The sequence below is a fragment of the Lissotriton vulgaris genome, chromosome 10, assembly GCF_964263255.1.
Source record: "Lissotriton vulgaris chromosome 10, aLisVul1.2, whole genome shotgun sequence".
Taxonomy (NCBI): domain Eukaryota; kingdom Metazoa; phylum Chordata; class Amphibia; order Caudata; family Salamandridae; genus Lissotriton; species Lissotriton vulgaris.
Genome location: NC_141698.1, coordinates 409,699,224 through 409,715,686, shown reverse-complemented (window position 1 = coordinate 409,715,686; position 16,463 = coordinate 409,699,224).

Below are 16,463 nucleotides of genomic sequence, written 5' to 3'. Positions count from 1 at the left end.
AAGTTTCCAGCTGGAGTTGAGGTTCACACCGAGGTCCTGTGCTTCATGAGTCCATTGTAACTGAGTCTTCCTTGGGATCCAGCCTGCCGCAGGCTTATCAAGAACCAGTAAATGAGGATTTTTCTTCAGAAAAACGTTGAAGTTAGAAAGTAATCTTTTCACTGGGAAATACCTAGTCCCTGTATTCGACTTGCAGCAGCTCATGATCAGCCTTAACTTTTGAGTTGAATCTCTCCTAGCATTGCAGCAGATAACCACAATTGGGGTTTGCAGTTTCAGGAGCAATTTTAAATGAAACATTCTAAAATCCACATCTTTGGGGCCCTACATCTGATTATTTCGTTTTGGTGTTTATTTGTTTCATATATTATAATCTATTTTTATGAACTGCAAAAGTGGAGTGGGATTTTAATTGTGTTGTTTTCTACTTTTTTAACTGTTTGTACAGATAAATGCTTTAAACATTTGACCTAAATTGTGTCTATCCTGTCTGCTCAGTGTTTCAGCTACCAAGGATCGGGCTCAGGTTTAAACTGTTGAGACGTAACTGGACCTGGTTCTGAATTGTGGTTTTATTATTGGTGAGGACTCACAACTCCTCTAACTAATAATCTATATGTTCACAGTGCTAGGTAGAGCAACGATGACTACTTTCTCTGCATGTGAAAGTCAAAAATATATAAAGTCATTATAATAGCAAAGGATTACTAGGATGTTTATTATTAATAAAAAAAATACTGTTAATATTAACTTATTTTCTAAAGCGCATAGCTACCTCAAATGAGGTGTTCCAGTTCTAGGTACATATATCCACAGGCTGAAATTAAGCAATTCCATTTCCCTAGATCCCATGCTAGAGAACGAAGGGACATAATAACAAGCTTATTATCGCCGCTTTAGAGGACGTTTTTGGCCAGAAAAGCGGCGATAATGGCAGCACAGTATCAGCAAGAACACGCTAGCGCGTGTTTCCTTGTCGTAGCACCCATTTTGCTTATGCCTTGCATCACATCTCTAATGAGATGCAAAGTAGACCTTCCCTAGCAAAACCACAGGGAATAAGTCGCTAACCGCATATTGCAGTATTTACAAGGCCTGCCCTGACACACATAGCGATGTCAAAACCCGCGCTAACCTCGCTATCGCTGAAAGCTAACGTCTGCTGAAATTCAGACTTAACTAAAAGTGTAAGGGGGGTGGAATCTCAGGCTACAACCACCATTGGCTATTTACAAGTAATTCCGTATCGCTGCATTTCGCCGGCTATCACTGGATTTGTATCGCCTGGGTGATAAGAGTTGTTAATAACGTGCAACCCGGGTGATAATATCCAGCGATAGCCTGCGATAATTGAAATCGCGCTACTCGCGCATAGCGATATTTAGTGCCCGTTGTTGGTAATTTGCCCCCAAGTTTTAAGCTTTTGCCTAAAAGCACACACCTACTGAACCTAAGAAACCACCAGTGGCAAAGCATTCCACAACTTTGGTGCCAAGTAACTTAAAGAAATTCCACCAAAGCATGCTCTCTTTACTTTGGGAACAGACGCCTACATCTCCACTGGCGATCCTAAGTTTCTCACTGGTACATATGGTCTATCCAACGATTGGAGGTACCTTGGTTCTTTATTAGCAAACACCTTGTGACTGTAACACAAGGCTTTAAACGAATACCTCTGACTCACCGGAAGCCAGTGCAGCTTCTTAAGTGCAGCCCTCATTGACATACAATTTGGAAGGTGCAATAGGAGATGCACAGCAGCGCTCTGCACTCTTTGGAGTCTCTTGATCTGGTTGTGTGTGACTCCGAGATACAACATATTGTGGTAATTGAGCCTCGATACAATCAGAGTCTAAACTACTGTTTTTCTTGCTTGCTCTGGCTGAAGGCATAACCTTTTTATCAACATCTTGTGAATTCCAAAGCCTCTTTCTGCCACTGCAGCAGGGCCGGCCCTAGGCATGTGCAAAGTGTGCACCTGCACAGGGCCGCCAAACCCCAGGGGCCGCCACTACGAGGATCGGATGATGGAAGGATCATGATACATCGTGGCACTGGCGGCCCCCTGGCAGGATTTGGCGGCCTTCGGCTCCGATCCCGGTCCGGGGCCCCCACCTACACTGCCTGCACTGGGCCACCATGAGCCTAGAGCTGGCCCGGACTGCAGTAATTTGACTGTCAAAATGAAGTTTTCTGTCAAACCAAATAAACAGCTTCTTAACCTCAGGATTTGGATCACGTGGCGGACAAACTCCCTGGGGCACCATGCAGAGGGCCAGGTGTTTCATTGATTGCGCAACATCAGAACCTCGATCTTTCCAGCATGGAACTTAAGACATTCCAAGTCCATCGACCTGGAAACTTCTGCAAGGCAGGGGCACAAGAATGAAGCCATTTGGGAAGAGTTCTGTGACAGTGTGATGACGAGCTGCATGTCATTCACATATGAGATGATGGTGAACCCACAGTGTTCAATGACCTCGCATGTGGTTGCATGCACACATTGAACAATGTTGGAGTCAAAGACAAGCCCTGAGGCACTTCTTGTTTCAATGGGAGGACTTTTGATTGGTACAGTGTTTGTGATACCTGAAAGGTACACCCCTGCAAAAAAGATGTGACCCATCTCAATGCTTTATGGCCCACTCAACAGTTCCAAAGTCTCTCAGTCAGGATGTTATGGACACAGTGTTGGAAGCTGCACTGAGATCCAATAATAACAATGCAGCAGAATTGCCTACTACTGGGTGAACCACATGCAACCCTATAATATGATGAATCAACCCTGTCACCAGCAACAAGGCAGACAAAGGACTGTGTGAGGGGCTAAAGCATGATTGTGCTATGTGGAGTAAATTGTGACTCTCTATAAAGCTCAAACTTTGCTTATTAACTAACTTTACAGTGATTTTGGAGAATAATGGTAGGAGCAAAACTGGATGGTAATTCTCCAGCTTGGTTGGATCCAGCAATTTCTTTTTTTTAAGTGGAACCACCACAGCATGTTTTCACTACCCAGGTACCTGGCCAGAGGCCAAGGGTCTATTGATCAGTTCACCTCCTACTGGGTGAACCACATGCAACCCTATTTCCAAAATGGACGAGGATGCTGGGTGCAACAGTGAATCTGATTTCACAAAAGCACATAGCAAGGTCAGCTCCTCGGGCTCAATCAGCCTAAAATTCAACTGCTTAGAGCTATGAACTGGGAAGTTGACCTAAAATTTCATGTACTGGGTATCTCCTACATTTTCAGGAAAAGAATCATATACCTTGATCTACCTTTTCCGTGAAGAAGTGGGTCAAGATGTTGCAACCTTCTTCAGAAGGAGCAATTGTTGCTGGAATCTGAAATAAAGAGGAGTGTGAATTCACCACTGAGAATATTTTGCAGGACGAGCATTGGGCTTCCTGAATTTTATTGGTGTAAAAGTCACTGCAAGCTTTCCTAATATGACAGTGATAAACTTTCATGCAGCCAAACAGTCCCTCTTACATGCAGTATAATACGCTCTGCACCATCAGTGCTCAAGATACTTACACTTCTTTTTTAAAACCAGGAGATACTCATCAAACCAGTAAGGCAATGGATTTAACTGTGGAAGATCTAGTTCTCTAGCGGAGCTATTTTATCTAAAGCTCCATTGATCCACTTATCCACTTGTGCATTAGCTCTGTCTGTACCGCTATCAAAAATAAGCTGGCTATTGACCAAAGCATCACAAATTTAGGAGTGGTAAGTTAAGTCCACGGCTGTACCCGTCCCAACGATCCTGAGGCATGATTTAAGGGCACTTTCTCATAAGGAACTAAGAAAGAAATAGTCATTTGGCCAGACCAAATGAGGAGGATGGGTGTGCCCAGATGTGGGTCCTTTGTTCACTGAGCGGCTGGATACAAGCTAGCCTGGATGAAGAAGGGTGACATACCCTGAAACCTTTCCCAGGATGCTTGTTTTCGGTCCAGGGAGGACCTGGATTGGCAGTTCGGACTGGACTGTTTCCATGGGTCACAGGGTCAATACTGATTTGCATATGGCTGGGTACAAACTGGGGTGGCGTAGTGGGCAAAAGAAAGATGGATTTAACCCAGGTATATTGACTGGGGGAGAATGTTTGCATTGTCAGCATTCCGTTCATCATTTGTTTGCTGCAACACTTTTCACCCTAAGTGGGATGGGTTGCCCAAATGTGGGTCACTTGGTCACTGTGCCACTGGATTCAAGCTAGCCGGGCAGAAGAAGGGTGACATATCCTGAAACCGGTCCCAGGATGCTTGTTTCCGGCCCAGGGAGGACCTGGCCTGGCAGCTCGGACTGAACTGTTCCCATGAGGCACAGCATCAAGACTGATTTGCATATGGCTGGGTCCGAATTGGGGTGGTGTAGTGGGCAAAAGAACAATGGATTTAACTCAGATCTTTTGACTGAGAGAGAATGTTTGCATTGTCAGTATTCCGTCCATCATTTGCTTGCTGTAACACTTTTCGCCCTAAGTGGGATGGGTATGCCCAGAGGTGGGTCCCTTGCTCACTGTGACACTGGATTCAAGCTAGCCTGGCTGAAGAAGGGTGACATACCCTGAAACCGGTCCCTGGATACTTGTTTCCGGTCCAGGGAGGACCTGGCCTGGCAATTCGGTCTGGACTGTTTCCATGAGTCACAGGGTCAAGACTGATTTGCATATGGCTGGGTCCAAACTGGGGAGGCGTAGTGGGCAAAAGAATAATGGATTTAACCCAGATTTGTTAACTGTGGGAGAATGTTGCATTGCCAGCATTCTGTACATCATTTCTTTGCAGTAACACTTTTAGCCCTAAGTGGGATGGGTATGCTCAGACGTGGGTCGCTTGCTCACTGTGCCTCTGGATTTAAGCTAGCCTGGCTGAAGAAGGGTGACATACTGTGAAAAAGGTCCCAGGATGCTTGTTTCCGGTCCAGGGAGGACCTGGCCTGGCAGTTCGGACTGAACTGTTCCCATGGGGCAAAGCGTCAAGACAGATTTGCATATGGCTGAGTCCTAATTGGGGTGGTGTAGTGGGCAAAAGAACGATGGAATTAGCAAAGATCTTTTGACTGGGGGAGAATGTTTGCATTGTCAGCATTCCGTCCATCTTTTGTTTGCTGTAACAAATCAGGAGGATAGGCTGTTTAGTCAACATACCAGTAAAATTTGAAAAAATGTTGTCAAGAGTATGCCCAAATATATTTGTGGGGGAGGTCACAGATTGAATAAGCTGCAGCCCCTCCAAATCTGTGATCACAGGTGTCGCTGCCACACAAGTGATATCATCATAATGCAGATTAAGATTTCCAACTACTGTAAAGTTACATTATGTAAACCAGAGACGTGTTTTCCATCATGAAAAATCTGCAGATGGTATAATGTAAAATAGAGAGACCATAACAGTTAATCATAAAACACAGAAGGCCCTTTCACAGAACTAACTAAAGACAAAATCCTAAACTTACTACCATTTACTCATTTTGGTATTCACAGAAGGCAGTTACTCCTTTTGGTATTCACAGAAGGCACTTACTCATTGATGAGTAAGTGCCTTCTTCGAATACCAAAATGAGTAAATGCCTTCTGTGAATACCAAAATGGTAGTACGTTTAGGATTTTGTCTTAAGTTAGTTCTGTGAATCGGGCCCTCATAAAACATTTTAGAAATTTAAAATAAGTCATGTGGCAATGTTTCTTCAAAGAATTTCAAATATTAGTTTATTTTTCTCAATATGAAGTTCTGTTTTGTAAACGTATTTTAAAACAATGCAATCAGATTAAATCAAAACATTTGACAGTACAAATAAGGTACAGACAACATGGACAAAAAAGTAAACATGAGGCATTACTTAACCCCTTTGCTGCTGCCGCGATTTTACCGCTGTGCGGTAAACAAAAGAACAGGGCGGGCCGTGACGAACCCCAGCCATCATCAGCACACGCCCACCGCGGGGCGTGACGGCTGGGGTTCGTCACCAGCATGGGAGGGGTTAACAAAACTTTCAAAATATATATGTACCTATGTTATCAGATATATATTGAGCTCACCAGCTTTCTGTTGCTCAAAGCATGGAGTGTTGGCCAGGCTGCAGTAAAGACACTCCACTGTAGTGCTGTCATTCGGGGACGCCACATATGCAACTGGGAAGATACACCCTGCACGTCCTGTGTTTTCAATCATGCCCAGCACCAGAAGTCCTCCCAGCATTTGCAACATTACTTCCTTCAGTGGATGCAGATATCCACTGTGCTGCAGTGCACAGCACTGTCGCGCCAGATCTGGGACCATGCTTCATTACTTAGCTGGATATCAGTACCTAATATAGCTGAGGATACTGTTGGATGAACTCCTCGCAAATGATACCCAATTCTTTATCAGGAAAGGTGTGGTCTATCTTCATGTCCATCAATCAATTTGGAGTATTCTACAACCAAAGAAGGATCAGGATGGAGGAGGATTCTCTTGTACGTAAGGGGTGATTCAAAAATGGCCCACTAAGCCCTTTCTGAAGAATCATTCTCAATTTTTTTTCCTTAACTCCTCCTATTTTCTGAACTCGTTTTTGTTGCCTTTTATGACTGTGCACTTTACCACTATTAACAAGTGCTAAAGTGCTTGCACTCTTACTTCTAAACATTGTGAAATTGGCTTGCACTCAATTAGCACATTGATTTACTTATAAGTCCCTAGTAAAGTGGTACTACATGTACACAGGGAGCATAAAATAAATGCTACTAGTGGGCCTGCAGCACTTCTTGTGCCTTCCACCTAAGTAACCTTTTATATCATGTCTCAGTCCTGCCATACCAGCCTGTTTGTAGTTTTAAACTACCATTTTGGTCTGACAGAATACACAGTTTTCCAGGCATAGACCTTCCTCTTTAATCATATCAGTCAACCCTAGGTTAGTCCCTAAACAGCCCTTAGTTCAGTGTGTAGTGTATTTAAAAAGTTGGACATGCACACTTAAGTTTTATATGTTCTGGTATTGAAAAACTCTTACATTTGCTTTTCAATACTGCAAGGCCTATCTCTCTAATAGCATAACAGTGTGGTACCTTATTACATTTAACTAATAAGTGATAACCTTTGTTTGGGAACATGTAGAAATATCATGAATGGTCTCTACGGAACGGTAATTTAAAATCTAATTTAAGGGTAAAGTCGAATTTTAAGTCACAATTCTGATTCTGCATTTTTTTTTCATTAAGTTGTCATTTCCTTGTCCCAACCATTGAATGCCTGCACCCTAAGTGTTGGGTCACATGACCAGGTGTAGTTGGCAGTTGGTCTTTATGTATTCTTCCAAAACAATGTCATAAAAGGGAGACTGGGTGTTGACAGGAGAGGTAGGAGCAGAGTTGTCACCTACCACAAATGCACTTCAGTAGGAGCTGTTTCAGAACCTTATGTGGGGGAAAACTTGAAGTTTTGCCTACTTTAATGCTGGTACCAGGTATAAATATTGGAACGTGGGACCCACTCTCCTCGACACTCCTGGACCTGCGTCCTCTGTAAGAAAAATACCCAGCTGCCTGAGGATTGCCCTTCTGTTTGAGGACTGCGCTGCTGTTTGAGGCCTGCCTTTCTGCTTGATCTCAGAGTGTCTCCAAGGGTCAGTTTCATGTGTATGTCATTTTCTTTTTATCAGAGTAGGCAGAGATCTATACCCTGAGTCCCAGGATCTCCACCTATTGCACAGGGATCTTTGCACCTTGCACTCAGATACAGAGATCTCAATAGACACAGTGAAGAAACGAAAATGTTGATGCAGCTTGACTTACAATGTATGAAACAATACTGAAAGATTAAACAAATTGTACTGAAAAACATGTATTGCATGTGGATGTTGATTGTATTACTAATTTGTAAGGATGAAGGGCTCATTGAAAAAAGTAATGTGTTAAGGGGTTACAATGATCTTTGCTAGTTTTGTTTTGATATCATAGTAGAACAACATTGTTGTCTTCAGTTGATATATGTGGATGGTGTTTAAGGCCACCAATCATCATTGACTAGACACTGTCCAACCACTCTGAAGCAGCAATCCTGTTAGCAGCTCAAGTGAAAAATTAAGCCACACCTTGATCATGCTCCTGCAGAGCCTAGCCTCTATACTGTGTCCCAGCCATGACCCTGGATGAGTGGTAGTTCAGGAGTAAGTCCGATATGTTAACCTCACGCCATGGCGATTTGCAATGCAGAACAGGCTGCAATAATTTTACACACAACTTCTGGGGAGTACAGAAGCAACACCCTGTATGGTCAAGGCAGCAAAAGTAGAACTTATGGATTCCAAAAGAGCATTCAGTGATGCCTCATATACGTATCTGCGTCATATTGTGCCTCTGTTGAGGGGTTGTGGCCAGACGCTGAAAGGTGTGAAGAGACGGGGAGAAAAAGGGCATAACCAGCATCATCAATAACAGTCATGAAAAAGTTGTAAAAAGGCGATTTGGTAAATAATCTATACAAGCCTCCATATTTAAGCAACTGAGAACGAAGTGTCTGCTGGAAATATAATGGTTGTGCGCTTCCAGGGTAGGTAGTATACAAATCAGTGAAGCAGTTGCTTGCCATTGCGGACAACTTGCACATTGATGGAGGGCGAGGAGCATCTATTGCGAAGATGGTGTTCCTGTGGGGAGTATCTGAAGTCACAAATGGGTGCAATTGATTGCACCTAATACCCAAGGGAAGTGGGCAATGGCATAAAATTCCATTAGCACCGATTTATTTTCCGACAGTGAGTGTGGTATGGTTCTAAACTGGTGCTCCTGGTTGGCTCTGCATCGCAGTACCTATTACTTGTCTGTGATATGCCAATAATGACTTCGGTGACAATCTGTGCCAATCGGAGACCATCTGAAAAGAGGCTAGGGGTCAGGACATGGAGTGCACCTCGAACTTTGACAAGAGCAGCAAAGTGGCTGAAGTAATTCAAACTCCTGCTTTCAATCTACAACCATATCTAAGATCACTTCAGCGGGGAGGAGGTATCTCGAAATGAGTGCTTCCTGAACATTCCAAAGATGTTGATTATTTGTAAATCTTCTCTTTCCTCCTCAAATAATTATTCCTCAAAATAAAGGGAAAGGCAACAAAGCATTTCCTGACAGAGTGAAATGAATTTTTCTTGAGTTGTGTGTTGTTTTCTCATGTGGGCAATCTGCTCATGATTATCTGATGATGGACAGAGCTGTTGATGTGTATGATTATTTCCTGACTGTTCACTCTCTCCGCTAATGCAGCTCCAGATGTGTTGAATATGAATACTGCTTTGTAACAGTTTACACTTTTTTTTTAAATGCAGCATAGATGACAACTTATCTTTTTTTAATTAAAATGTTTATAGAAAATGTACATTATACATATCTTTCAATATTTAATTACTTTCAACAATGAAAAATATTTTGGTATTTGTTTCCTATGTGATGTTAGAGTTATTCTTTGGCGCCATTCATTTCTATGAGTGTGTTGCAGTGCCAATTGTTGCCAGGTGGGGTGCTTGACCTATTACAAGGCCTTACCAGAGTAGATTTAAGTCTATATTGTCAGTAGGAATATTAAAGTCAATGTAAGTGTATTTTATGAATAGCAATATTGTGAGACAATAATGGATTTTTGTTTTTGCATCACCCTCTCTAAAAATCTCCTTCTATTTCCCCAGACCCCTCTGAGTCAAAATATTGAAATTTGCAACCACTCTCCTTAGTCCCTTCCATATTTACTACAATACCATATAGCATTGCGTGTAAAGAGCACTAAACTAAGACCTCCGCACAGAAGAGACAGTAGAGGCCGTGCAAAGACAGAGATCTTTGGATTATCTTTGGCCCCAGTGCCTCTTTAAAAGTATTCAATATATTCCCATGACCCTTAAAACATAACATAACATGTATTTGTAAAGTGCACGTTTACCTGTGGGCAACTTGGTGCTGAATAACAGAGGTTTATTGTTACCCAACTCAATGATACTCATTTTATCGACCTCAGAAAGATGAAAGGTTGAGAGGATGTCTTTCAACCTCAACAATCCCAAATAGGTGTTACGACAGCCAACACCCTTCCAACTGTGCATGTTTTTACGGTTGGCTAAGAACTAAGGAAAATCGTTGCACTCTATCACCTTGTTAGCGACATAAAACACTGGAAATGCTCAAATTCAATGCATTACAATACTACAGTTGGAACAGGCTACAACATAAAATACTTGACCTCTGCTTAATTCATTTGAGGAAGGTGGAGGGTTCAGAGAATGTATCCAGGGCATTAATCCAAAATGGTAAGACATGTACCATTTGTCAAAAGCTGTGTCCTTAAGCTTCACAAGAAAGTATACTTTTGCAATAATTCTTAGACTGGTATGGGGCTGCTTGTGTTCTCGTTCAATGGGGATATGGCCTTGAAGCATGACTTGGACTGCCTTTCTGAGATGCGTTTGAGACTAACTTCAAATGGTTGGTTACTGTCTTTAAAGGCACAGCTAGAAACAATGGACGGGAATGTGTCATAAATAATTACCATTAGTTGACATGAATTCAAGCATTCCCCCATCACTTTTGTGTGTGTGCTGTTTTATTTATTTTTGTTGCATGTACTGATACTGATCTAGAGAGTCTTTATTTGTACTGCATGGTCAATTGAAAGGTTGCAGGTGAACTTTCAGAGCCTCTCCACTTACTCTAAGCTGTAATTTACACTAGAGCAGTCTCAGTGAAAGTAGTTTTCCACAGTTTTAACTATTCTGCAAAGCAACGATAAGAACTTCATGAAAAAAGGTTGACATTTGGAAGTTTTTGTACGAGCAAATCAGGGAAGCCTAGAAAGTTTACTATAACACTTTTTTTCCCCAAGGAAATGTATTACTATTACTATTATTCAATCTTTATTTCAGCCATTTGGCCATAAAAGATAAACAGTAAAACATATACAATCACAGTAAATCAACATGTATAATCCATCAATACGCACTTAAACAATAAAAACCTTGGAATTACATGTGCTAAAAATGCCTTAAAAACTATGAATCTTAAAATTAAGAGGGAGCTTGCGTCTTTAAAATACGGTTGCGGGGGTAACAGACATTAATGAGAAATTTTGACAATGCGAACACAGTTGGGCCTGTAACATCAGATTTTAAAATCCTATACATTGGGGGCATACTCCCTACAACCCATGTTTCTAATCAGTGGAAGGAGCCAGTATTTCCTTGCAACCCTATAAGCTGGGCAAAAGAGAACCACGTGTAGATCGGTTTCCTCCTCGGCATCACAGGCCGGACACTGCTTAGTAGTGGAAGGTGATGACCAGGAGCTGGTGAAAGATCGAAGAGGCAATGTGCCATATCTCCATTGGAGAAACAGCTTCCTGGCCAACACAGGGGAAATGGCATCTAAAGCCCCCTCAAACCTATATAAGTCCTTACTTTGTACAAATACAGAGGATAGTGACCCTTCACCCTGGCTGCCTAGAGCCCTAGCTAATTTTTGTTCATGATATGCATTGGCCAGGGATCTCTTTGAAATGTTTAGTGCGGCATTGGCAGGATCAGTCCATAGGTCTGAGAACCCCATTTCCATACAAGTATTTTGGATGTATTTAATCCAGGGGATCCGAAGCACTTTCGGGTGGGTCAATAGTTCCATCAATTCCGCCCTATAGGTTGCAAGATCGTTGCTACTCCACAGCCTGCGCCAGAAGGCTATGGGTCTCAAACCTATTTCATCGGCTATTGGTCGTAGCCCCAGATCCAACCTCAAGGGGAGGAGCGGGGTGCTGGACGGAAGTGCGACTGTCTGTCTGATGAAATTATTCTCCGTTAAGGACAGACTACGACAGGATGTGTGTCCCCACAGTTCCGCCCCATACATAGTTGCGCCCCTGGCCTGCACCTTGTAGATCTGGATAAGCGACCCCAGCGGACGGTATGAGGAGCCATTCATCATCCGGGCTATGCCCCCTGTTGTTTGTACCAATTTAAGGTTCGCCCTGCTCTGGTGGGATCCCCAAGACATGGTTTAGTTGAGAGTCACACCGAGATATTCAAAGGTGGATACTCTCTCGAGCCGTACGGCTCCCAACAGCGGGTTCGGCCGCAGTTTTTGGCTTGGGTTCAAAACCATAAACTTGGTTTTAGCCGCGTTAATTTCTAACCCCCTGTCAGTGCAGAAGGCCACAAATGAGTCGAGGATCCTCTGTATCCCCATAGGGGTTTTAGACAGCAGCAGGGTGTTATCTGCAAACATAATTGCAGGCACCCTGCTGCCATTCAGTTTGAGGGCGTCAGTGTAGTCGATAGCATTCAGGCGGGGCGATTACCCCGTTGACGAAGAGGCAAAACAGGGTCGGTGCCAGCACACAACCCTGCCTTACCCCTCGGTCAACGGGGAATCTATCCGTAAGTGCCCCAGACCTCCCACACCTCACTCGAGCATAGTTGTTGTGGTGCAGTCTCTGTAAGATTAAAAGGATGTCCGTGGGAACGCCCATCTCTGCCAGGACGCTCCAGAGTTTCCCTCTGGGCACCAGGTCGAAGGCGGCCCGTAAATCCACAAAAATTGTGTAGAGACTGCCGCCTTCGAATATTGCTGCCCTCCAATAGATGATGTTCAATCTAAAAACCTGGTCCACTGTAGAAACTCCCTTCCTAAATCCCGCCTGGTAGGGGCTGAGGACACCCACCTCTTCCGCCCAGTCCTGGAGCCGATTCAGCAATACCCTGCCAAACAGTTTCTGTGCTACATCAATTAAACTGATGGGTCTGTAGTTGGCTGGGAGGAGGGGCGAGCCCTTCTTAAATATAGGGACCACCTCTGCCCCCAGCCAAGTACTAGGGATTTCCATGCCGCTAAGAACTCTGTTAAACAGAGCGGCAAGGTAGGGGGCCCAAACAATGGGCTCCTGTTTAAACATGTCCCCGGGTAGGCCATCCAATCCTGGTGCCTTTCCCGAGGAGAGTCCTGCTATAGCTGCAGTGACCTCGCCCAGAGTTATTGGATCCCCCTCATAATCTGGCCAACCAACCCCAATCTCAGTGATAGATTCTCCCGGCTCAGAGGTGTAGAGGGACTGAAAGTGTGCCTGCCACACCCCTGGAGCGATGTTTGGCTCAATTGCCGACTGGAGATTTTCCGACCCCCCACTCACTATCCTCCAGAACTGTCGATGGTCTTTGATCGCTAGGGCCTTAGTAAGTTCTTCCCAGTGATTTTTCTCCCATTCAGCTTTAGCGTGGGCAACGAGTTTCTTATAGGCCCGTCTACTTTCTCTTAGCTTATCCCCCCTAGACCCTCCTTGATAGATCTAAGGAGAGCCCTCTTTGCCCTTCTGCAGGCTGTGTTGTACCATGAGGATTTGCATTTCCCCCCCTACTTGAAATCCGTGCGTTACTAAAGAGGTTAGGGGCGACAGCTTTTATGAGGTCCTCATGAGCCTTATATAATTTAGCCTGGGAGTAACAATGTATTGCATTCTGGGAGCTGTATACTATGTTCACTTCAACTAAGGCAGAGGCTTAAAAATGCATAAAATATGTGATTTGAATAAGGAAAACCCAGTAAAGTGGTGTTTACAGTGACATGGACTCAACTGGTAACCATTGTTCAAATGGGGATAGGTCTAGTCAGTCTCAAGTTAGAGGCATTTTTGTTTTGCCCGACGTAGATGCAGTTGTGAATGGTTTCCCTTAAAGTATTTGGGGGCATATGTACAAGCGTCTATCACGACCACAACATCACTTTTACCGATGCTGTGGTGTCAATAGGAGCTGCGCCTTATGTACAAGGCAGCATTATGCCACTTAACGTGGCTTAACGTTGCCTTGTACATAAAGCCCCCTTTTCACGCTATGGTTAGCGTGAAAGGGGTGGGCAGTGGGTATTTTGCGGTGGGTGTTCCACCGCAACACCCATTGTTTTTGACGATGACCCCTATGTACAAGGGTGGCGTACATAGGAGGCGGCGTGAAAATTAAGCCCAGGTAAATACTGGTCTTAAGTCGGCGAAAGGAGGAGAAATGCATTATTTCTCCTTGTTTTTGCTTGTTTCATGTGTGTGGCCCTGTGCAACACACATGGAAAAGCAAAATGCCATGGTTTGTTTATGTACAGGAAGGTGTCCCTTCATGAAGCAGCACACATGAAAGTGACAGAATGGCATATTAGGATTGTTTGTGTGCAGGAAGGGACACCTTCCTACACATAAACAATCCTCGCCTGCAGGCAGACACCCTTGAGCTATGGTGCAAGTGTGCCTGAAACGCAAGACTGCACCACATTCTTATAAATATGGTGCAGCCTTGCGTTTCAGAAGTGGCGGAGAGAGGCGTTAAGCCAGGAAGGCTGATGCCTCTCTCCGCCACTTCCTTGTACTCCACTCCCCCCTTACAGTTTCGTGGGGCATCTGACTGTTCATACGATTAGCGCTGAAGTTGTAATATGTATTTGCAAATTTTCTAAAGTACTTAAAGCGCAACACTTAATTGGAATACAAGCAACTCTTTTGAACACGTTGCCTCATTAGGGTTGGAACATGGAGTTGACACAAGGAACGAACCTATTGCCAGACGCTACAATTAATTTCCGTTTGGCTAAAAACAAGGGGGCAGATTTATGTTAACTGGCGCATCCCCAGGGATGCGCCAGTTAACATGCGCCACAGTGCGCCACAGCTCCGCCAGCCATGGTGCGCCGTATTTATAATGCGGCGCACCATGGTGCAAAAACGGCACAGATGCGTGACGCATCTGTGCCGGAAATGTGGCGCATTGCTGGAGTTGCGTCGCAAGCGCGACGCAGCTCCAGCAAGGCTCGGGGGTGCCCCATTTTAACAATGCTGCGTCAAGACCTACGCCTGCTTCAAGCAGGCGCAGGCTTTTGACGCAGCATTGGCTTAAAAGTGACTGAGTGAAATCTCATAGATTTCACTCATCCACTTTTGCGAGGCGCACCTGCCCCGGAACGCCCACCCTGCGCCGGAACGCCCACAAGCGGCGCAGGGCTTTACAACGTGACGCATCTGCCTAGATGCGTCACGTTGTAAATCGTTCGTAGGGATGCACCACGTTTACGCCGCCTTGCGTGACGCAACAGCGGCGTAAACGTGGCACAAGGGCCTCATAAATCTGCCCCATGGAGTCTTAAACTTTAAAGTCCCAAGGATTTACAAATAATAATAATGTTCTCCGAATGTTGCACAGCAGTTCTCATATAGACGCCTTTGTTGATCATTTGAAAAGCAACTGAAACCCCCAAAAAACTCTGAAAGGTCCGTAATTCAAGATGTTTTGTTGAATGTCAACAAAAGACAGTCAAACCAATCAAATTATGCAGTAACTTACTTCTTCTATCTTACCTTCTTCTGCTGACGGTGTCATTCATTTGCCATGCAGCTCAGTAGGTTGAGAAAAGTGGCGGAGATCTGTAGGGAACTTGAAAGTGACAGGTTTCAAATCTAGGAAGGCCAGCTCATCCTGTAATTCTTCCGAGGATGATACGATGAGTACAATTACACTTCTGATGTGAGTTTGAACAACTTCTGATACAGTTATAGCTGTAATGAAGACTGTAGCAGAGATACTTCCCACCACCCAGTTAAGATGCCTTAAGCCAAAGGAGAAGACAGAACAAGGACGAACGTCAATTATCTAAATGATAATGCCTTTGTAATGTTCCTTAATGCCATTAAAACATACTTGCTGAGAGTAGAAGTCATTTTGAAACATCTCGGGAGTTAACTTTATAAAAAATCCAGCATTAAGGTTATGCTTTTGCTATTACTATATGATTTCATAATAGGTACCTGGAAAGTCGCTGAGCAGAAAGATCTGTGAAAGTCACATTTTCATTGAACGTTATTAAGCCACAGCTTTCAGTTCTGTTGAAGGTAGACCTTGGTTCCCAGTTAGAGTCTTCCAGGTGAGCATGCGCACCATGCAGCTTATGTACTAATCTTAAATAGTGCACCCAGCCATTATGTGACTAAACGGACATCATTGATAAAGGTTGGTCACAGGCTTAATTATCTGTGGGGCCAACTCAGCCTTTCATCATATTCAGGTTGATAAAAATGAGTCCCGTTTGACCTTGTCTTTATATATATCCTGGCTTTTAGCCAGTCCCTATGCACAAGTGAACAATAGGGCACACAGAGTCGGCCGTGCATACTGAACATGACCAGCAAAGCACCATCCATGAGTCTGATAATAGCCTGGCCAGAGGTCTTGCCTTACACGCACCCCATCACAAGGAAACTAGGAGTCGCTTCTACCAAGCGTCACTACAAAAGCACCATCTGACAATGGCTTAGAATCTTCAGGAACAGTGCAATGCTCTTTGTGGGCCACCTTCAGGCACCTCCTACTCTTTAAACTACTAAAGCATACGTTTCAGAATGGCCAGATGAGTGGAGAGGGGTTCAGGGCAAGGGACTGACAGGAGAGAGATCTCTTCTGAAAG